Source organism: Hemitrygon akajei, chromosome 4 (assembly GCF_048418815.1).
Source record: "Hemitrygon akajei chromosome 4, sHemAka1.3, whole genome shotgun sequence".
Lineage (NCBI taxonomy): Eukaryota > Metazoa > Chordata > Chondrichthyes > Myliobatiformes > Dasyatidae > Hemitrygon > Hemitrygon akajei.
In genome coordinates, this window is record NC_133127.1 from 8,004,665 (window position 1) to 8,029,634 (window position 24,970).

Below are 24,970 nucleotides of genomic sequence, written 5' to 3' on the forward strand. Positions count from 1 at the left end.
CATTGACTTCCTTCACTAGCCATGGTTGTGTCATCTTGCCTTTAGAATACTTCTTCTTTGGAATGTATACATTCTGTGCCTTCCGAATTGCTTCCAGAAATTCCAGCTATTGCTGCGCTGTCATCATCCCTGCCTGTGTACTTTTCCAAACAATTCTGGGCAACTCCTCTGTCAGGCCTCTGTAATTTTCTTTACTCCATGGTAATACTGACTTCAGCTTCTCCTTCTCAAATTTCAGGGTGAATTCAATCATATTATGATCTCTTTCCCCTAAGATTTTTTTTTTTACCTTGAGCTCTCTAATCAATTCTGATTCATTGCATCACACCCAGTGCAGAATATCTGATCCCCCTAGTGGGCTCAACCATGAGTTGCTCTAAAATGCCATCTTGTAAGCATTCAAGGAATTTCCCGTCTTGCAATCCAGCACCAATCTGATTTTCCCAATCTACCTGTACATTGAAATCCCCTATGAGTATTGTAACATTGCCCTTTTAGCATGCATTTTGTATCTCCCAGTGCAACTTGTAGACCACATCCATTCTACTGTTTGGGTGTTAGTATATAATTTACAACAGGGTCTTTTTACCCTTGCAGTTCCTTAGCTCTATCCATAATGATTCAACACCTTCTGATCCTATGTCACCTCTTTCTAATGATGTGATTTAATTTTTTATCAACAGAGCCACACCACCCACTCTGCCTTCCTGCCTATCCTTTCAATACAATGTATATCCTTGGACATTAAGCTCCCAGCTATACTCTTTTTCTTTCCAGCCATGATTCAGCGATGTCTACAACATCATACTTGCCAATCTGTAACTATGCCACCAGCTCATTGATCTTATTCTGTACACTGCATGCATTCAAAATTAGCACCTTTAGTCCTGTATTCATCTTTTTTGATTTTGTCCATCTTTTCCATTGCAACTCATCCTGTTTACTGTGATTGTCCTCTAACATCAGCCTCTCCTTGCTAGGAGCCTCACTACACATTGCCTTTGTTCGTAACCCAACTACCCCATCTTCAGCACTATCACTCCAGTTCCCAACCCCTGCCAAACTAGTTTATACCCACCCAAGCAACTTTAGCCAACCTGCCCGCAAGGATGTTGGAACCCTTCTGGTTCAGATAACCCGTCCCTTTTGTACAGATTATACCTTCCCCAGAAGAAATCCATAAATCTGAACCCTTGTCCCCTGCACCAGTTCCTCAGCCACGCATTCACCTGTCAAATCATTCTATTCTTTCCCTGATTGGCACATGGTACAGGCAGCAATCCAGAAATTACTACCCTGGAGGTCCTGTTTTTCAGCTGTGCACTGAGCTCCCTAAAATCTCTCTTCAGGACCTCCTCACCTTGTCTACCTTTGTCATTGGTGCCAATATGTACCATCAATTCTGGCTCTTCACCCTCATCCTTGAGAATGCCATGGACACAATTGGAGTCATCCCAGATCTTGGCATCAGAGAGGAAATATAACATCAAGATGTCTCTATCACATCCACAGAACCTTGTCTCTGTTCCTTTGACTAAGGAACATCCAATCAGTACTGTGGTCCTCTCTACCTCTCTGCTTTTCTGAGCCACAGCACCAGTCTTGGTGTCAGAGACCTGGTCACTGTGGCTCCCCCTGATAGATACTATTTAGGGGACAACCTAAGGTTATATACTTACTATTGAGAGAAACGGCCACAGGTGTACTCTGCACTCGCTGTGCATCTCCTCCCGTTCTCCTGACAATTGCTCAGTTACCTGTCTCCTGCAGTCTAGGGGTGACTACTCCCTGTAGCTCCTGTCTATCACCTCCTCATTCTCCCATATGTCGAAGGTCATCGAGCTGCAGCTCCAGCTCCAGAATACATTCCCTCAGGAGCTGCAGCTCAGAGCACCTGTTTATCTGGCAGACAGGATGTCTCCCCGAATTCCCACATCCCACGCATGGTACAGAGCACTGCCTCTGGAGCCACTCTCACCGACCACCATGCTGTGACAAATGAGACAGAGAGACAGCAACTTACAAAACAATCTACCTCACCCGTGCCCGATCCCGCCAAAGCCTGATGAGCCAAAGCCACTCCAAGGACTGGCACACTCCAAAGGAATGGCCGCTCCACTTGCACTTGGGTTATTCTTATCGGCCCTTTCCAATGAATCCCTCCTGCTGATTGGTCTCTCTGCAAGTCAGAAACACTGCGGTGTAACACTGCCTTCAAAGTCCTGATCGCCGCTCTGATTAAAAAGTAAGTCTTTTCACGCACCCCTGCTGTGGATTGCTCAACTCAGAGGAAACTTGCTCGAAGCTCTGCTTTTTAAATGAAATGAGTTGCTGCAAATAGCATGCACTGCCAGCAGTTCTGCCTGAGACCATTTTGCAGGGCTTTCTGTCATGAACTTCCCTCACAATCCTATTTCACAGAATGCTCACGTATACGATATCATGAAGCAGGCAATGGAAATAGGTGAGTCATTACAGGCTCCAAGGAAGAGGTCATGGTGATGGGGTGGATGGGTAAATTGATTCAGACGCCATTTTCACAGTCCAGTGATACAATCCCCCATCAAAATTATAAACTAATGTACGATTTCCCCATTCAGCTGCCCAGGAACAGCAAGGATATGTGGCGGGATTAGTCTGTTGTTGCAGCCCATGGCAATAGTGAGGATCGAGCAAACGGATTGTTCACACACTATTCTCACCAATATATTTTCAGTCAGATATAAGTGAACTGTCAGTACAGCTTCGCAGCCCAGCGTTACAATGCTGAGAATACACATTTAATAGCTCAGCCACAGAGCCTGTGAATTTCACCCCTGAGTAATGCATCTAAATATAGTACAATATTGTACGTGTCCACATTTTTAATTGTATAGATTTATCCAGCTTGCCACACTATTCTTTCCTTCTGCATATTAGAGCACACTAACTTTTGGCCTGAATTAGTACAAATATTTATGTCAAAGCTTGCTTTGAATCGCAGTCAGTTTCATTGGACAGTCAAAGTTTCAGGCAAAAACAGGTCTGAATATGGAAGCCAATAGTGTGATCACTCAGGTCGAGAATGATGTTCTCCTGAGGAGTTGTTCCCTCAATGGAGAACACACGTGCATGACTTTGTACAACGTGGGCAGGCTAATGCACAGGCAGCCACCTCACGGTCCTTGAGGATCAGGGTCAGAATCCAGTGATGTGGAATGTAAGATGACAGGGGACCCCCTCACTGTTGCAGCCTACCTCTGCCGTCACTGCTGTTGCGGTGTGCCATCATCTTTTTCCAGATCACCCAATGAGGCACTAGTTGGATTACTCTTCGTCTGGATCTTCCCACTTGACCTTACCGTTGTCAGTGACCCTAACAGGAGATAAGCTCCAGGCAGCACAGCTCTTGGGATCTCAGGAACTCACCAGACTATCTACCATGACAAGGTGATGATTTTCAGAGAAGTGAAGCTAATAACAATAGCAGAATTCAGACTATAGCACAGTCACTAAAAAGTCCACATTGCAAAGTGAAACATCTTCAAACAGCAAGAGTTCCAGAATAAAATTTAACTTACAGGTACAAATTTTGCTAATATAAACTCCTTGCCTGGAGCTTTATTCATTAGCAGATTTTTGAGAAGTTGTAGGCACACTTTCAACCATTTTCCACCTACTATGTGGAGAACACAGCATCCCAGACTTGTATGTGCTATCACCTTAAATGGAGAATGGCAGCAGGTACATGACACATCCTGTTATGCTTCAGTCTGATCACGAGGGAGCACCAGAGTCCTCCAAGCTCTGAGGCTTCTCCTCCCGGAGTATTAGTTGATTATTGTCACCTGTGTCTTGTATTCGTTACCTGTGCACCTGTGCTTTGTTTTGTTTCTCTATTTACTTCCCCTCTGCTTTGTTCATCTTTGTTCAGTCCTGAGTTTACCTACCTTGTGTGTGGTGATCCTTAGGTTCTAGCCTGCATTCTCCACAAGACAATCATCAAGTAAAGATTCTTCTTTCGATTCCATCCTTGCCTTTGGTTTCCTCTGCACTTGGGTCCACCTGGTCTATGCCTCTCCTGGTAGTCTACAGGTCAAAGATATGGAACTCTGCCGTAGGAACCCTTGGTTCAACCCAACCTGACAGCCCTCTTCGCTGCACATCCAAGTCACTACTTATCCTGACCTAGAAAAAAAAAATCAACATTTGCTCATTGTCATTGGGTCAAATTCTTGGAATGTTCATAAATCAAGAATTCCTTCACCACATGGACAGATCAAAAAGGCAGCTCACCATTAATTTCTAAAGGGATCGGGGTTGAGGCAATAAAATGCTTGACTTGCCAGCATTTCCCTTGGCTCCAGAATGAATATTAAAAATTAATAAGATTCCTATATCTGTAAGATCTACTTTCTTGTCTTTAATGGAAAGCAATAGATCTTTTGTGTACAGTGGGTTTATTACACTCTTTCAAGCTAAATAAAATCAGCATATATCTTGACCTGTGTAACCAATTACCTTTTGTGAGTCCTCTAAATTTATATTCATTTCTCATTATTTTGTTTGCTGATGAAGCTTCGTTGTCAATACAGGGGAATGACATACCTTTCAGGCATGATTGAAAATGCACTAATCAAGTCTGGCACAGCCAGAGGGAGAATAAAGCTTCATCCATTTTCCAATGTCCCATTGCACCAACATGCATATTCTATTCCTAATTCCATTTTTGTTAATCACCTATAACAATTTGCTGCCAATTTTGTACATTTTCTTTGTTTTTTTTCTTGTTGGGCTGCCAACTTTTACATGCTCAAAAACAGGGTTGGAGATATTTAATTCATTTGAAGGGGAGAAAGAAGATATTTATCCCATTAGTCTAGGCAGGTTTCAAAATCAGTTCCCAGAGGAACAAAGACAATTTCATAATCTACCTCATTATTTTTTTCATTGTTTTTCTCTCTGCCTTTAGCATCGGTTTCTGACTCAGAAGATAGATGGACAATTTGTTCTCAGAACATCTGTCAATGTTGCTCTAAAACTGCATCCAAAAGGCACGTTCATTAATTCACATGATTTCCTGCTTCTTCTTGGGGAAGTTTCTTAACTCTGCTTGTTGACTCCCACAGGTGTTCATAACACTCAAATTTGTGACATGTAATTTGACTTCAAAGAAAAATCTTGCGTAGGAAAATGAGGGGAGATGTGATGGAAGTGTCCAAACTTATGAGGGGTATAGATAGGCTTTTTCCACTGAGGTTCGGTGAGACTACAACTAAAGGTCATGGGTTGAGGGTGAAAGGAGAAATGTTTAAGGGGAACATAAGGGGAAATTCCTTCACTCAGAGGGTTGTGAAAGGTTAGATCGAGCTGCCAGTGGATTTGGTGTTTGATTTCAACATTTAAGAGAAATTTGGATTGGTATATTGATGGAAGGGGTTGAAGGGCTTTGGTCCAGGTGCAGGTAAATGAGATTAAGCACATTAATAGTTCAGCATGGACTAGAAGGGCCAAAGGGCCTGTTTCAATGCAATGGTTTCCATGACTCTATTAAGACTGAGATTACTATAGGTAAATAACATAGAGGACTGTCTATAAGCATTAAATAGTTGATACAGAATTTCACATAAAGGACAGACAAAAGCTAGTGCAAAGGAATCCTCTGAGGAGGGGTGGAGCAGTAACCCAGTTAAAAGAGTTACTACCTCACAGTTTCAGCAAGCTGGGTTCAGTCCTGACCTCAGGTGCTGTCTATGTGGGGTTTGAATTTTTATCCTGCGACCACATGCATTTCAATAGGGAAGATAAATTGAGAAGAGCAGTTTTCCCTGAGCCACTTTCACCTCTCTCATTAGAAAGGATCAACAAACCACATAACCTGTCCGATTCAAATGGGCCATTTGCTCAAGGGGAAGTGCAAAAGAAAATCCAGAAGTAAGAGAAAAAAAAAGCTTTCAGTCAAGTAAGTGTACAAGGAATATTTCCATTTGAGCATGACCTATTGCTTCCCTATGCTTTAATTGTGGCAAACACTGCTCATTACTTATGAAGTGCTGCATGTTCAGCTCTCCTTTTCACACCTATCTCTGCAATATAAAAAAGGTGGAGCAAGTACTTTGAAAATATAAACAAGAATATAAACTTAGAGATGGTATATATAATTATCTGGATAGACAGGGTCCGATTAGGAACAGTCAGCATGGATTTGTGCGTGGAAGATCATGTTTGACAAATCTTATTGAATTTTTTGAAGCGGTTACGAGGAAAGTTGACGAGGGTAAAGCAGTGGATGTTGTCTATATGGACTTCAGTAAGGCCTTTGACAAGGTTCGACATGTAAGGTTAGTTAGGAAGTGTTCAATCGTTAGGTTTTAATATCAACGTAGTGAAATGGATTCAACAGTGGCTGGATGGGAGAAGCCAGAGAGTAGTGGTGGATAACTGTTTGTAAGGTTGGAGGCCGGTGACTAGTGGTGTGCCTCAGGTATGGGTACTGGGTCCAATGTTGTTTGTCATATGCATTAATGATCTGGATGATGGGGTGGTAAATTGGATTAGTAAGTATGCAGATGATACTAAGGTAGGTGGTGTTGTGGCTAATGAAGTAGGTTTTCAAAGCTTGCAGAGAGATTTAGGCCAGTTAGAAGAGTGGGCTGAAAGATGGCAGATGGAGTTTAAAGCTGATAAGTGTGAGGTGCTACATTTTGGTAGAAATAATCAAAATAGGACATACATGGTAAATGGTAGGGCATTGAAGAATACAGTAGAACAGAGTGAGCTAGGAATAATGGTGAATAGTTCCCTGAAGGTGGAATCTCATGTAGATAGAGTGGTGAAGAAAGCTTTTGGTATGTTGGCCTTTATAAATCAGAGCATTGAGTATAGGAATTCGGATGTAATGTTAAAATTGTACAAGGCATCGGTAAGGCCTAATTTGGAGTATTGTGTACAGTTCTGGTCACCAAATTATAGGAAAGATGTCAACAAAATAGAGAGAGTACAGAGAAGATTTGCAAGAATTTTACCTGGGTTTCAGCACCTAAGTTACAGGGAAAGGTTGAACAAGTTAGGTCTTTATTCTTTGAAGCGTAAAAGGTTGAGGGGGGACTTGATAGAGGTATTTAAAATTATGAGGGGGATAGATAGAGTTGATGTGGATAGGCTTTTTCCATTGAGAGTAAGGGAGATTCAAACAAGAGGACATGAGTTGAGAGTTAGGGGGCAAAAGTTTAAGGGTAACACGAGGGGGAATTTCCTTACTCAGAGAGTGGTAGCTGTGTGGAATGAGCTTCCAGTAGAAGTGGTAGAGGCAGGTTCGATTTTGTCATTTAAAGTAAAATTGGATAGGTATATGGACAGGAAAGGAATGGAGGGTTATGGGCTGAGTGCAGGTCGGTGGGACTAGGTGAGAGTAAGCATTCGGCACGGACTAGAAGGGCCGAGATGGCCTGTTTCCATGCTGTAATTGTTATATGGTTATAAGAACCAGGACAGAAATGTTGTCTTGAACCTGTATCCTCAAGACAAGGTACTCTGCAGATGAACATACAATATAGAAACCTACAGCACATTACAGGCCCTTCAGCTCACGATGTTGTGCCGACCATGTCACCTATTCTAGAAGCTGCCTAGAATTTCCCTACCATATAGCCTTCTATTTTTCTAAGTTCCAGGTACCTATCTGAGAGTCTCTTAAAGGACTCTATTGTATCCGCCTCTATCACCGTAGTTGGCAGTGCATTCCACACACCCACCACTCTTTGTGTGAAAAACGTACCCCTGACATCCCCCCGTACCTACTTCCAATCACCTTAATACTATACACCCCCCGCCCCCCCATGTTAGCCATTTCAGCCCTGGGAAAAAGTCTCTGGCTATCCCATGGTCAATGCCTCTAATTATCTTACCTCTATCAGGTTACCTCTCATTCTCTGTCACTCCAAGAAAAGGCCATTCACTCAAACTACTTTCATAAGGTATGCTCTCCAGTCCAGGCAACATCCTTGTAGATCTCTTCTGCACCCTCTCTGTAGTATCCATACCCTTCCTGTAATGAGGTGACCAGAACTGAACACAGTATTCCAAGTGTGGTCTAACTAAGGTTTTATATAGCTTCAACATTACCTCTCGGCACTTGAACTCGATCCCACAGTTGAGGAAGGCCATCACTCCATTCGCCTCCTTAACAACATTGTCTCACTGCGCAGCTGCTTTGAGTGTCCTATCCACACAGACCCCAAGATCTCTCTCATCCTCCACCCTGCTAGGAGTCTTTGTCAAGAGGGGCCGGATGGACCCAAATGCAGGACACAGGCACTGAAGTACGAGGGGGAGGACAGGATGGGGATGCCATGGCACTTAAGGGTAGAGCTGGGGTTCAGGCAGATAGAGTTCAGGCAGGCAGAGCAGAGCGGCTCCTGAGGTCCAGGTTCAGGCAGGCAGGTCCCCAGGTTCAGGGTTCAGGCAGGCAGGTCCCCAGGTTCAGGGTTCAGGCAGGCAGGTCCCCGGGTTCAGGCAGGCAGGCAGACAAGTCCCCGGGGTTCAGGGTTCAGGCAGGCAGGTAGACAGGTCCCTGGGTTCGGGCAGGCAGGTCCTCGAGGTTCAGGCAGGCAGACAGACAGACAGGTCTAGGTGGCGATAGGCTAGTGGAGAGCCCTTCCTGGGCGGGCCACATGTATCCCGGGTAGGAGCGCCTCCCAGGCAGAAACACGGGAGGCCTGGACATGACGCGGACCCCTAGGCGGGTGCGGGCACTATCCCAGAGTTCGGGCGGAAGAGAAGGAGGGGGCAGAACCCCCGTCGGGCCACGGCCCACCGGCCGGAGCTGCCCGACGGAGGCAAGGGATAGGAACAGGCAGAACCCCCACCGGGCCGAGGCAGGTCGGCCAGACGTGCCCGACAGGGGCAAGGGGTAGGAACGGGCATAGGTCCAGGTCGACCAACACAACAGCCATGACAACGGGAAATTTGGAAACGGCCGGCAGACAGTGCGACCGCGTGAAAACAAAACCGAGCGGAGAAGTGGGACCAGCGCATGGGAAGAAAGGTGGGAGAGCGGACGAACCTGACCGTACTGGTACGGGGCAGAGAAGCGTGATGAAGAATAGGTCTGAGCCCGGGCGGGATAACAGAATGCAGAGACAAGTTCGGAGCCGGCAGGGAAACAGAACAAAATGACCGCCCGTCTGGTCCCAGTCCCAAGGCCCCTTATAAACACCTGCAGCTCAATGAGTTACAGGTGTGTCTCCTTGAACCAGGAGGATCCTAACTAGATCATGGGTGACGGGAGGGACAACCGCAGGACCCGGAGTCCGGAACCCCCGGACCGGATCAAAACCCAGAACGCGGTTCCGGATCGGACCCTGACAGTCTTACCATAAATATGATATTCTGTCTTCAAATTTAAGCTACCAAAATGAACCACATCATGCTTATCTGGGTTAAAGTCCAACTGCCACTTCTTAGCCCAGTTCTCCATCCTATTGATGTCCCACTGTAATCTTTGACAACCCTCCAGACTATCCACAACACTCCCAACTTTTGTGTCATCAGAAAACTTACTAACCCACCCTTCTACTTCCTCATCCAGATAATTTATAAAAATCAGAAAGAGCAGGGGACCCAAAGCAGATCCCTGCAGAACACCACTCGTCACCATCCTCCATGCAAAATATGAACCATCTATAACTACCCCTTGCCTTCTTTGGCCAAGCCAATTCTGGATCAACAAAGCAAGTCCTCCTTGGATCCCATGCCTCCTTATTTTATGTCTGAGCCTTGCATGGGAAACATTATCAAATGCCTTACTGAAATCCATATACACTACATCTACGGCTCTATCTTCATCAATGTGTTTTGTTACAGTGTCAAAGAATTCAATCAGGCTCATTAGGCATGAGCTGCCCTTGACAAAGCCATGCTGACTATCTCCAATCAGATTATGTATCTTCAAATGCTCATAAATCCTGCCTCTCAGGATCTTCTCCAACAACTTGCCCACCACTGAAGAAAGACTCACTGGTCTATAATTTCCTGGGTTATCTCTACTCCTTCTCTAGAACAAGGGAACTACATTTGCAGCCCTTCCAATCCTCTGGTACTTCTCCCGTCCCTATTGATGATGCAAAGATAATCGCCAGAGGCTCAGCAATCTCCTCCCTCACTTCCACAGTAGCCTGGGGTATATCTCATCCAGTCTTGGTGAGCTATCTAACTTAATACCTTTCAAAAGCTCCAGCACATCCTCTTTATTAAAGTCTATACACTTGAGGGTTTCAGTCCCTATAATTGCCAAAGTCCTTTTCACTGGTGAATATTGATACAAAGTATTCATTAAGTACCTCTGTTACCTCCTCTGACTCCATGCACATGTTTCCAGTATCACTCCTAGTTGGTCAAATTCTCACAAGACTCATCTCTTGCTCTTCACATACTTGCAGAATGCCTTGGGGTTTTCTTTTATCCTGCCCACCAAGGCCTTCTCATGGCCCCTTCTAATTTCATTCTTGAGCTCCTCCCTGGCACCCTTGTAATTTTCTTGAGCTCTAACAGTACATAGTTTCTTGAACATTTTGTCAGCTTTTCTTTTCTTCTTAACTAGATTTTCCACATCCTTTGTAACCATGGTTCTTTTACCCTACCATCCTGTCCCTCCTTCAATTAAACATACCTATGCAGAACGCCACGTAAATGTTCCCTGAACATCTGTCACATTTCTGCCATGGATTTTCCTGAGAACATCTGCTCCCGAACTTACATTCCCAAGTTCCTGCCTAATAACATCAGACTGCACCGTTGTCTGATATGGAGGGGCTACTGCACAGGACCGAAGAAAGCTGCAGAAGGTTGTAAATCTAGTCAGCTCCATCTTGAGCATTAGCCTACAAAGTACCCAAGACATCTTCAGTGAGCGGTGTCTCAGAAAGGCAGCATCCATTATTAAGGACCTCCAGCACCCAGGGCATGCCCTTTTCTCACTGTTACCATCAGGTAGGAGATAAAGAAGCCTGAAGGCACACACTCAGTCATTCAGGAACAGCTTCTTCCCCTCTGCCATCCGATTCCTAAATGGACATTGAAGCTTTGGACACTACCACACTTTTCTTTTAATATACAGTATTTCTGTTTTTGCACATTTAAAAAAATCTATTCAATACATGTAATTGATTTACTTGCTTATTTATTATTATGTTTTATTTTATTTATTATTTTTTCTCTCTCTCTCTCTGCTAGATTATGTATTGCATTGAACTGCTGCTGCTAAGTTAACAAATTTCACGTCACGTGCCGGTGATAATAAACCTGATTCTCATTCTAATTCTGATTCTGATATTTTCCCCTACCCCAATTAAATGTTTTCCCAAATAGTCTGCTCCTATCCTTCTCCAGCGCTGTGGTAAAGGAGATAGAGTTGTGATCACTACCTCCAAAAATGCTCTCCCGCTGAGGGGAAGGAGTAGGAGCTGACAGGTAATAAATGAAACCAGGTGAGGGGGAAGGTAGATGGGAGGGAGGATGAAGGGAGAAGCTGGAAAGTGATACCAATATCAGAATCAGGTTTAGTGGTTTCCGGTGACGTCATCGTCGAGAATAGCAGCTTAAGTCACTAGCTCCTCTGGAAAAATGCGTATTAAGCCCCGTTAACCCATCAAATATAATATTTTTCAAAAAATATTTGAACTGAAAAGAGGGTCAAGAATGGGGAAAAAGAAGAGAAATTTTAAAAAGCGACACTGCGGAGCCTGCGGTCGAGAGGAGTGCAGCGAGCGGCTCTCCTACCCGACCGTGTGCTAGCGAAGCGGATGCTGGGCCTCGTTCAGGCGAAGCGGCGAATATGATCGAAATTCTGAAAGAGATAAGGGAGTTTCAGAAAGAAATAAAGCAGCAGCTACATGATATTAAGTCAGAGCTCGCCAACATCAATCAAAAAATAGCAGAGACTCGAATTGAGAAGGTGGAAGATCGCGTTCAAAACATTGAATGAATACTGAGTAAGACGATAAAAATATTAAATCACCAAGAAGGTAAACTGCTTGACCTGGAGGGAAGATCACGGCGGAAAAATATCAGAATCTACAATGTTCCCGAAGGAGCGGAGGGCTCGTCTATGACGGAGTTTGTCAGAAAGTTGCTACGGGACGTGCTGGAGCTTCCCTCGGCTATGGAGCTGGAAATCAAGAGGACGCACCGCACATTAGTCCCGAAGTCTACCCGGGATAAGCCACACTCAATAATAATTAAATTCCTTCGGAACGGTACCAAAGCGGAGATTCTACAAAGGGCCTGGGGTAAGAAGAGTGTTTTAGACAATAAATTAATATATTTCGACCAAGATTACCCCCCCCCCCGTGGTCCTGCAGAAATGTAAAGAATACTCTGAAGTAAAGAGAATACTAAAACAAGAAAGGATTAGATTTCAAACTCCGTACCCTGCTAAACTTTGAGTGTTTTATGACGACAGGATGCAGTTATACCAGACAGTGGAAGAGGCGACTACAGACATGAAGGCCAGAGGGTTGCCCATCAGCGTGACCAAACCGAGGGAAGGCCTGGCAGAGGAATTATCCTGCTCCACTTGGGAAATAGTGCGAGAAACGAGAAGGCAGGAGACGAGAGCAGGCCGAGAGAAGTATATCAGAAAGAGACCGGGAGTTTTTTAAAGACAGTCCTCACCCCCTCCAGAAGAGCCCTAAGGTTTGGCTAACTTTAAAAATGTTGAGAAGCTAAATGAAAGCAAAAGTAGATGGTGATATACCTATCTCGAGAAATACTTATTATAATGTGGATTTTATATTACTTAGTTGTTATTCTTTATTTGCTCACTTACTCCTTTTTCCCCACCAAAATGAGAATATATATATATATGTGTGCATATATGCGTATGTATGTAATATATATGTGTGTGTATATATGTATATATATATATATATATATTGGAGTACACAGGAAAATATTTTCTGTGTAATGGATTTGTTCACTGACTTTTAGGAATACTGCAATGGGAGCCCTCAACTCGCAAGTAGGAGGGGTTATCCCCCACAGCTAGACATTTCCTCTAGCTCAACGCAGGGTCATCTACTAGAGACCTCAGCTTTGGAATCACACGTTCGTTGCCATTTTTGTTATTATTTGCGTTTCTTGGTTCTTATTTATTCAGGGAGTAGATTGATTAAGTTTTATTATGCTAATTTCAATGATACATTGACAGATAAATACAGATGGCTAAAGACAAGGTAAAATTCATTTCTTTTAATGTAAATGGACTATTAAATCCAATCAAACGTAAGTGAATTTTATCCAAAATGAAAAAAGAACAAGCCCATGTAGTATATTTACAGGAAACTCATTTAAGTGATAATGAGCATAAAAAACTAAAGAGAATGGGCTTCACTAATCTGTTTTTCTCCTCATATAAATCAGGACATAGGAGAGGAATTGCTATTCTTATTTCAAGTAAGCTAAACTTTGAAAAAGTATTCAAAATGGGAGATAAAGAGGGCAGATATGTTCTGGTAAGGGGGAATATAGACAGAAATTCAGTTACTCTATTGAATATATACACACCCCCAGGAAATGATATTGGTTTCTTTCAGAAAATTACTGATATTATGGTAACGGAAACAGAAGGTCTCCTGATATATGGGGGAGACTTAAATTTACAATTACAACCAAACTTAGACTCTTCCAATAGAAAAACCTATGAAACAAAATCTTTACATAAGAAAGTTAATACACTTTTTGAGGATGTTGGTTTAATTGATATATGGAGGAACCTTTTCCCCGACAGAAGGGATAATACTCATTATTCTGCTCCCCATTCTGTATATACAAGAATAGACTATTTCATAACATTTGGAAAAGACAAAGACAAAATAAACACCTGTGGAATTGGGACAATAAATGTAAGTGACCATGCACCTATATATTTATCTGTTGATTTTGACCTACAACTAAAGAATACAATTTGGAAACTAAATTCCAGTCTACTCAATGATCCATACTTTAAGGAACAAATTAAAAAAGAAATTGGTCTCAACTTAGAATTTAATGATAATGGAGAGGTTTCACCTCCCATTTTATGGGATACTCTGAAGGCTGTCTTAAGAGAGAAAATTATAGCGATATCTTCATATAAAAAAAAAGAATAAAACATTAGAGGAATTACAAAATAGGCTGAAGGAACTAGAGAAAAAACACAAATTGAATTTGGCACAGGGTACATTAGGGGAAATTAAAAGAATTAGGAATGAAATTAATAGTTTGGCTATGCAAGGAATCAGGAAAAATTTAATGTTTCTGAAACAGAGACATTATGAAAGTGGATCAAAATCTATGAAAATACTGGCGTGGAAACGAAAGAGAAAGATAGCAGAGAATACAATTCATAGAATTAGGGACCCAAGAATGAAAATGATAAAAAATAAGCTAAGTAAAATTCTAGAACCTTTTGAAGTGTTTTACAAAACTCTATATTCCAAAGTTCCAGGGGGAAGCATAACCCAAATTGACACCTTCTTGAATTCTCTAGAGTTACCCACTTTAAGTGAAGAACAAAATAGAACGATGACTGCTGACATAACTGAAGTTGAATTAAAAGCTGCAATTAGTAGGCTTAAATTAAGCAAGTCACCAGGATCAGAAGGGTATATGGCAGAGTGGTACAAAGAATTTAAAAATGAGTTAATTCCTGTTTTACTCCCCACACTGAACTGGGCTCTAAACAAGGCACAAATGCCACCCAGTCGGAAGGAAGCAATAATAAGCGAAAAGAAGGCAAGGATAAAATGGAATGCGGGTCATTTAGACCAATATCCGTTCTTAATGTAGATTATAGATTATTTACCTCCATCATGGCCAAACGATTAGAGGAGTTTCTACCCATACTGATATGTAACTGTCAGACAGGTTTTATACGACAATGCCAAACACAAGGCAATATACGAAGGACACTTCACATTATGGATCATATACAAAAAAAAATCGAAGCAATAGTGATAAGCGTGGACGCTGAAAAAGCATTTGATTCGGTTAATTGGAATTTTCTTTACAGAGTTTTACATAGATTTGGTTTCCAAGATACAATTATTAAAACTATACAGACACTATATGACAATCCTACTGCTAGGATTAAAATCAATGGATATTTATCAAATAGTCTTACCCTAGAAAGGGGCACGAGACAGGGTTCTGCATTGTCACCGCTACTCTTCACATTATATCTGGAACCACTAGCTCAATACATCAGACAAAATGAAGATATCAGGGGAATTACTATTAAAGGGACAGAGAATAAATTGGCTTGTTAAGTGGATGACATTTTGATCTATCTAGGGCAACCAACATACTCTTTACCTAAATTGATGCAATCCTTTGAACAATATGGTCAATTATCAGGATACTATACCCACCAATTATCATATTACTATACCCACCAAGAGAAATTGAAAGTAGATACCCCTGGGCATGACACAAGAGTCTTTCAAATATTTGGGCATCATTATGCCTGAAGATTTAGCAAAATTATCAGAATGTAGTTATCAGCCTTTATATAAAAAAATTAAGGAAGGTATGGCAAGATGGAGCCTGATTCCTTTTTTCAGTCTCAGTTCAAGGATTGAGTCTATTAAAATGAATATACTGCCCAGACTGTTATATCTCTTTCAGACCCTACCAATAGAGATTAATCAAAATCAATTCAATGAATGGAAAAAGATGGTGTCAAGCTTAATTTGGCAGGGTAAAAGGCTTCAAGTTCATCTCAAAACTTTGCAATTAGCAAAGGAAAAGGGGGGATGGGGCCTACCTTCTCTTAGAGATTATTATTTTGCAGCACAGTTGAGAGCTGTGATATGTTGGTGCAACCCATCATATGACGCTCAATGGAAAAACATTGAGGAGTGGGTACTTCCCATCCCCATGCAAGCAATTTTGGCTGATAACAACCTGTAAAGGTACATAAATACTATTGATAACCCATGGGTGAAATTGACTTTTAAAATATGGAAAACTACTATAAAAGAATATAATTTAGAGGGAGGTATTGCAATTCTTAAATGGTGTGCATATGACTTGGATTTTACACCAAATAAATTGGATGCTAGATTTAAGGACTAGACAGCTAAAGGAGTAACAGTTGTTTGCAACATAATGAAAGAAGGAATACTGTTCAGTTTTGAAATGCTTAAAGAGAAACATTTATTAGAAAAACAAGATTTTTATCGGTATTTACAGATGTGACAATATGTTAATAAGATGCTTAAAAATGTAACCAAGGCAAGTATGTGCTTGATAGAGCTATTTAGAAAAGCATATAATTCAGATAATGGTAGTAGAATCATTTCAAAGCATATATAAGGGGTTGTCAAATCTTAAAACACATTCAACTTCATACATTAAAACAAAATGGGAGAAGGAAGAAGGGATAATTATATCTGAGGAAGAATGGACAATAATATGGAAGTATCAATGGAAGTGTACCAGTTCACAGAAATGGAGGGAGTTTGGATGGAAAAACTTGATAAGATATTTTATTACACCCTCTCAGAAATCCCATTATGATAGTAACTTCCCTGTTTGCTGGAGAAATTGTGGAAATCAAAATGCAAATCATTATCATATTTTTTGGGACTGTCCTGTTATTAAAAACTATTGGAGGGGGATACACAATGCCCTACAAGACATCTTTAAATGTGAAATACCCTTAGAGAGTAAGACCATATATTTTGGATATATACCTCAAGAATGGTTGAAAAGAGATAAATATTTAATGAATATACTGTTGGTGGCTGGTAAAAAGACTCTTATTAGGAAATGGTTATCACAGGAGAGCCCAACTTTAAATACACGGATGGAAATTACAATGGACATTTACAAAATGGAGAAGATAACAGCATCTGTTAATCATAAGCTGGAACAATTTGATTCATACTGGGAAAAATGGTTTAACTACATAATGCCTCATAGGCCTGATTTTATTCTCACAAAGCAATGAATCTGTTGTTAAGAAAAAAGATCACTCCCTACTTGTACATAGTTCTTTCCTTTTGCTTGTTTTTTCTTTCCACTCTTTTCTATAAGTGTATACCTCAGATAAATACTTTGTGGAGATTTGTGATATATATGATTATATTATATATATATACATATATACAATGTCTGAAATACATCTTATGGAAATGTTTGTTTGATGATGAACTTCAATAAAAAAAATTACAAAAAAACAGAATCAGGTTTAGTATCATTGGCATATATTGTGAAAATTGCCGTCTTTGTAGCAGCAGTTCAATGCAATACATAGTAATAAAAGACGTGAATTACAGTAAGTAGATGTATATTAAATTGCTAAATTAAATAAGTCATGCAAAAATAGAAGCATTGAAGGAACTTAGCAGGAGTGATATAAGAAATAAATTGACCTAAATCCACAATTATTATTTCATAATGAAATAAGTGACTGAATAAAGATCATTATGCGAGGCAGAGTGGCTTAGGGAGAAAGTTTCAGAGCTTATAGGCAAGGCAGCTTAAGAGAAACACAAGAGGCTGGAGATGCTGAATACTGAAGCAACACACAAAAGAAAGTTCACCTTCCTTCCTTTATCAGTTCCTCCTAACACCTGCAGCAAAACACACAAAATTTTGGTGGAGCTCAGCAGGTCAGGTAGCATCTATGCAGGCAAATGAACAGTCAACATTTCAGGCCAAAGCCCTTCATCAGGACTGGAAAGAAAGGGAGCAGGAAGGCAGAATAAAGTGAGGGATGGGAGGAGCACAAGCCGGTAATTCCAGGTCAGAGAGTGAAGGTGGGTGTGTGAAAGAGGGAGTATGAAAGGGAATTATAATGGTAAACTAGGAAGTGACAGATGGTAGAGGCAATGAGCTGAAGAAGAAAAAATCTGATGGGAAAGGATACTAGAACATGGACCTAATGGAAGGAAGTGAAGGACCAGAGGAAGGTGATGGGTAGATCATTAGGAAGGGGAGGGTGAAGAGAAGGGAGAGGAACACTGGAATGAGGGAAAATGGGGGTGGGGGTGACAAGGAAAGTGAATAGGAGTGTTAACTGAAAGTTAGAGAAATCAATGTTGACACCATTAGGTTGGAGACTATCAATAAGGAATATAAGTTGTTGCTCCTCCAGCCTGTGTCTGACCTCATTATGGCAGTAAAGGAGGCCATGGACAGACATTTCAGTGTGGGAAATGGGTGGCCACTGGGAGACTCTAGCTGTTGTGGAAGACAGAGTTACTCAATAAAATAGTTCCCCTATTTGCTTCTGGTGTCACCAATTTAATGGAGGCCACATCAGAACCAATAGGCTTAAAGGTGAAATACTGCCTCATTTGGAATAACTTTTAGCACCCTGAGTTGAAGTGAGGGAGAAGATGTTGCACTTAGCACGGTTCCAACAAAATAATACCTTCATCTGCATCTCCTCCATTTCCCACATGTCTGCCTCATCCCATCCCTTTCAATGACATAATGGGGAGAGGATTCACCTTATCCTTATCTGCCTTCCCATGAGCCTTCACATCCAATACATCATTCTCCTCAACTTCCACCATCTCTAGTGTTACCAACACCAGCAGGCACATCTTTCCCTCCTTAGACCCTACCCACTTTCTTCCACAGCCAAATTTCCTTCCTTTCTCAGAACATTCAACTCATTCCACATGGATTCCTTCTGAAATTCCACCCTTTGCATCTCAGAAATAACCAAAGACACTTTCCTCGCTATCCTTTGCTACACTGATAGTTGAAGTAGTTGATTTCCTTTCTTCTTTGGCAACAGAAGATCACAGACCTTGATTTCAAATACATTTTGGATCTTTCACACTCTTCCCTTTCCTTGGACTCCATCACTCAGGCCAGTTGCCATTCCTGCAACGTTTTCACCATCCCTTCTGATTTTCACATACCTGGTACTAATCAGTCCTTGGCAGAGGCTTCAGTTTTATCCTCCATCCCCACTAAATCAATTCTATGCCCAACATGGCATTGAAATGTAGGCCTCCATCTTGGGGCCTACACTTTTGCTTCATGTCTTCAGCCAGTCTATGATCCCATCTGCACACATCCAGAATTCCTGATCCAACTAGACCCATCCCTATGGTTTCTTCTTACTCTTTCTGGATCTGTCCAGTGCCAGAAGCTGATGTGGCTTTGAGCACCTTTGTTATTTCTATTTCCCTCAGTCATTCTAATTTAACCCTTTCTAAATTTGCAGAGCTCCATTAGTCAAGAACCAACCCAATTGTCATCATCAAGCCTGCTGTCAAGGGTGGCTCTGTTGCACTGACTTCTGTCCGGTAGATGCAAAACATCAGCTCTCAGTTACATTCTCATAGCCCCCTCTGGGCAACAACCTCACCACAAACAAGAGAAAATCTGCAGATGCCAGAAATCCAAGCCACACTCACAAAATGCTGGAGGAAGAAGTACGAAGTGGTAGGGGATAGGTGAAACTGGGAGAGGAGGAGGGGAGAAGTAAAGAGCTAGGAAGTCGATTGGTGAAAGAGATAAAGGGCAGGAGAGGAGTAGTCTGGTAGGAGAGGACAGAAGGCCATGGAAGAAAGGGAAGGGGGGAGGAGCACCAGAGACGGGCCAATAAGGAGATAAGATGAGAGATGAAAAAAAGGGGGAGGGGCAGGCATTACTGGAAGTTCGAGAAATCGATGTTCATGCCATCAGGTTGGAGGCTACCCAGGCGAAATATAAGGTGTTGCTTCTCTAACCTGAGTGTGGCCTCATCATGGCAGTAGAGGAGGCCATGGACTGACATGTCGGAATGGGAATGGCAATTGGAATTAAAATGGGGGGCACCAGTAGGTCCTGATTTTTTCTGGTGGATGGAGCTCAGTTTTGGAGGATGTACTCCTTCTTCACCACCATCAATACTGTTCTTACCTATGCCTCTTCCATTTCACAAATGTTTGCCCTCACCTCAACTTCCTGTAACCCATCCAGGGATAGGGTTCCTCTTGACCTCACCTACCACCCCACCAGCTTCTGCATCCAGCACATAATTCTCCTTAACTTCTGCCATTTCCAACAGGATCCCACCACCAAACACATCTTTCCCTCACCCTTGCTTACTGCTTTCCACAGGGATTGCTCCCTGCATGACTCCCTTGTCCATCTGTCCTTCCCTACTGATGACCCTCCTGCCTGTTATCCATGCAAGCGGAGCAAGTGATGCACCTGCCCCTACACCTCCTCCCATACTACCATACAGTCCTTTCAGGTGAGTTGACACTTCACCTATGAGTCTGTCAGGGTCGTTTACTGTATCCAATACTCCCGGTGTGGCCTCCTGTATATCAGTGAATCCCAATGTAGATTGGAAGACTGCTTCGTCGAGCACCTACGCTTGGTCCACCAGAACAAGTGGGATCTCCCAGTGTCCACCCATTTTACTTCCACTTCTCATTCCCATTCCAACATGTCAGTCCATAGCCTCCTCTACTGCTGCAATGAGGTCACACTCAGGTTGGAGGAGTAACACCTTATGGGTAGCCTCCAAACTGATGGCATAAACATTGATTTCTTAAACTTATGGACATGCCTCCCCATACTCCCTCACCATTCCCCATTCCCATTTCCCTCTCTCACTTTACCTCCTTACCTGTCCATCTCCTCCCTCTGGTTCTCCTAACCCTTCCCTTTCTTCCACGGCTATCTGATCTCGCCTATCAGATTCTCCTTCTGCAGACCTTTATCTCTTTCACCAATCGACTTTCCAGCTCTTTACTTCACCCCTCCCCGTCTCCTGGTTGCACCTATCACCTACTACCTTGTATTCCTTCCACCCTGCCCCCACCTTCTTACTCTGACTTCTTATCTTTCTTCTCCAGTTCTGATGAAGGGTCTTGGCCAGAAAAAAAAATGCTGTCTACTCTTTTCCATAGATGCTGTGGTTCTGGCCTGCTAAGTTTCTCTAATGTTTTGTGTGTGAACCTCACCACAAAAATCAGTTCAGATTCCACCAGAAGTCACAGCCTGCAACTTCTAAGCCTATAATATCCCAAGCACACAAAGGCCCACTCCTATTTCCTGTCAGAGAGTTCAGATAAGATTTAAGATTAGCTTTATTTGTCAAATGTACATTGAAGCATGGAAACATAAAGTGAAATAGGTCATTTGAGCCAATGATCAACACATCCAAGGAAGTCCTAGGAGCAGACTGCAAGAGTCTTCATGCTTCCAGCACCAACATAGTATGCCCACAACTTACTAACCAAATACCTGGAGGTCTTTGGAATGTGGGAGGAAACCAGAGTACCTGGAGGAAAGCCACATGGTCGTGTGGGGAACGTATAAACTCCTTACAAGCAGTAGCAGGAATTGAACACCAATTACTTTTACAACTATTGTTGTGAAGTGTTGCACAAGCATCTATGCTACCTTACCATCCTCTATTCAATTCAAGCCAGACTGTCTACACTGGCCCATTATTTCAGCCTGCTCTTGCACCTTCAAACTTATTTATTCCTAGTAGACTTCAACCTTTCTTCTCTGGTCCAGACCCTTCCAGTTATATCTGTAGCACCACATCACCCTCAGCCTTGCACAGCCAACAAGCAGAATTGTTTTGATAAACCCATACTTTCATCTTATTCTCGTCCCACAGAATTTATTTTGTATATCTTATTCCCCTATTCCATTTTCTTCCTAATTTGACACATTGAAAGTGGAAGTTGATTGATATATTTAAAGCAGAGTTTAATATGTTCATTGATAAGGGTGTCACAGAATACATGGGGAAGCAAAAGACCGGGGTTTTGAGGGAAAATAAATCAGCCATGATCAAATGCTAGAGCAGACTTGATGGGCCAATTGGCCTAATTCTGCTCCTATGTTTATGGCCTAATGGGAAAACTCCAGCATTTGGAAGTTTGCAGTTTTCTGGTCTCAACCTCATCATCTTCATTAAAGAATTCCAAACCATTTATACCTTCCATAACATGGTATGCTCAAAGGCCTTCAGCTCTTTCATAAGCAGATGCCACACCACACCTCCTCCCACCCACCTTCATGGACTTCCCCTATGCTCATATTAAACTAATTCTCCTTTTTGCTTCACTCACTTCATCCAAAGTAACGAGCGAGCAGAAGGAACTGCATGAGTGCAACTCACACCTACCTCCGGGGAGAGGGAGATAAACAGAATAGCTCTTGGTCAGTCCTGACGTAGGGTCTCAACCCAACTGTGAAAAACTCTCTTACCTCATAGATGCAGTTTGACCAGTTGAGTTCCGCAGGCAGATTGTTTGTTTCTCCAGAAGTCAGCCTGTCTACTCCCTAATTGTTCGGACTGCCTCTGATGCCTTCCCCTAATCCTCACTAAGAAGCAACAATAATATTTAGAATAACCGGAGGTGTTGCTAATTAATAACCTCTACCTCTCAGAGGCTCAAGATGAGTTCTCAGATATCTCCTTATACTCTCCTCAACATCCTTGCTACATGACCTGCTTTTATGTCAATATTTTTCTGTTTTTATGTCACCCTTCACGTTTTTTTTCATTTTAAATTTGCTCCATCTCTTTACAAAGAGACCTACATTCTGTGTTGAGGGAAGAGATGTGGTAACACTGCTGTAGAATTATTGATGGTTGCCTTCAGGCAACTAAGGAACAAACTAACAGTTTAGGGGGGGGGGAATATCTTGTAAATGCTGATACTGCATGTTTCTCCGGCAGCCAGCAGAATGACTGAGAACAGGCTATTGTTGGATGTTCCTGGAACTTTGCCGGTGCTGGTAACTCCCCAATCTGGAAACAATGACACTTTAAAACTGCCTTTATCTTTCCACAGAGACATCTGTAGGATGCTGACACTTTACGAGCCACGCAGTTGGCCTTTTGGATAAGTTTAATGCGTTCATGTGCCAAGAGTAAATGAAAGATAAGGAAATTAAAGAGATAAAAATCCAACTCTTCACTCAGTGGCTGATGCATTACTAGAGCAGTCAGATGTGTCTCTGCAACACAGATATATTTAACTTGGGGAGTTGGTTGCCATCATTAATCCATGTGCAATACCTCACTAATGTTTTGCACTAGTTATTTAATTTAATTTTGTATGTCTCTTTCATAGTTTTAATTTATAGTTTTTTTTATAAATGACATATAAAAGCTCTAAGTGACAATAAGAAGAACTTTAACGAAGGGTCCTGACGAAGGGTCTCGGCCTGAAACGTCGACAGTGCTTCTCCCTATAGATTCTGCCTGGCCTGCTGCGTTCCATCAGCATTTTGTGTGTGTTGCTTGAATTTCCAGCATCTGCAGATTTCCTCGTGTTTGCCTAAGAAGAACCTTGTGTATTGTCATGTATTGCCTCAAACAACAAATTTCACGACATTTGCCAGTGATATTAAACTGAATGATTCTGATTAAAAAGACAAGTCAAGCAAGAACTATCCTAACAGACTGGAAAGGAAAATTGAAAGTAATTAATTGATGTAGTACTCATTCAACTATGACATACTGTATTTGGATTAAGGAAAATTTCATTATTAGTTGAAAAGCAACTAGAGGCTAAACAAAAAGAAGTCACTGAGTCATAGAGAAAAATAGCATGGAAAAGGTCCTTTGGCTCATTGAATTCATGCAGCCCTTTATGTTCCTGTTTTACACAAATTCTACATAAATGCCTCCCCAGATTTCTCCATTGTCTCAAGATTATGTCACTCATCTACACAATTTACAGAGGCCAAATAACCTACCAATTTCCTGTGCTCAAATGGGGGCAAGCACCTACTCCCTGGTAATAATAGCTTCACTCACTTCTGCCCCCTGATACTGTCGAACTTCAGGCATACCGCTAGTGTCTTCCACAGTGAAGACTGATGCAAAATACTTATTCAGTTCATCCGCCATTTCCTTGTCCATCATTACTACCTCCTCATTTTTCAGCAGTCTAATATCTACTCTTGCCTCTCTTTTATTCTTTACCTGAGGAAACTTTTGGTATCCGCTTTAACATTACTGGCTAACTTACCTTCCTATTCCATCTTTTCCCTCTTCATGAATTTTTTTGGTTGCCTTCTTTTGGTTTTTAAAAGCTTCCCAATCCTCTAACTTCCCATAAATTTATTCATAAGAGTAAACATGTTAACAGGACCTTCCAGCCCAACAAACCGATGCCACCCAATTACACCCATGAAAACGATTAACCTGTTAACCCACACATTCTTGGAAAATAGAAGGACACTGGAGCATCCGGAGGAAACCCATGGGGTCATGGGGAGAACGTACAAACACCTTGCAAGCAGCGGTGGGAATTGAACCCCGATCAGCCATCACTGGTGCTGTAATAGTGTTACACTAGCCACTACACTACCATGTTGCCCTTCCTTTCTGAACTGTTTCCTTCCAAAGAAAGAGTTTCCACTCATACTTCTGACTATTCTGTTATTGTTTATTATGCTTGGTGATGGAAGGTGCTAATTGAATGCATGTTGCAGTGCTTTAAACTTGGCAGTCAATATTTCACTAATGTTGGCCAAACTCATTTTTGAAATGCTATTGTTTTGGTGGAAAAGGAGTGGGGTAGAGAGTTGGAGTACAATGAAATACGAGTCTAGAGACTTGGACTAAAGAGCTGAAGACAAATTCAAATCCCTGGAATGAAATAGCTGTGAAATAAAATGGAAGTGTTTTGAATTATGTGCCATCCCATTAAAGTCTTGCCTTCACATGGCAGCTGACCCACTGCAATGTGGTTTACTGTTAATTGCTCCCTGAAATAGCCAAGCAAGTCACTCAGTTTGGGACAGGAGATCAATGCTGGCTTTGCCCTTACTGCATAAAATAAATAAGAAAAATTACATTGTTTGTCTTTGCTCAGGCAGATCGAGGGCATGAAGGGAAATGACAGGATAAAATTGAACGCCAGCTATTGTGAGAGCTGTCACCCGAGATGTAAACAGTGATTTATAGCTGCTGTCAATTGACCAATGAATATTGGAAAGTTTAGGAAATTAAATAACA

General features: G+C 41.9%; 1 long non-coding RNA gene across 1 annotated transcript in view; it reads right to left on the bottom strand.

The window, feature by feature from the left end:
* The window catches only part of LOC140725873 (uncharacterized), a 38,345-nt gene extending 15,803 nt beyond the window's left edge, over positions 1–22,542 (bottom strand). The window contains exons 1-2 of the long non-coding RNA XR_012098494.1: positions 22,204–22,542; positions 3,930–4,167 (exon numbers count right to left, since the gene is read on the bottom strand). This is a non-coding gene — a long non-coding RNA (uncharacterized lncRNA). The remainder of the gene's footprint in view (positions 1–3,929; positions 4,168–22,203) is intronic.
* Between the last annotated feature and the right edge of the window lie 2,428 nt (positions 22,543–24,970).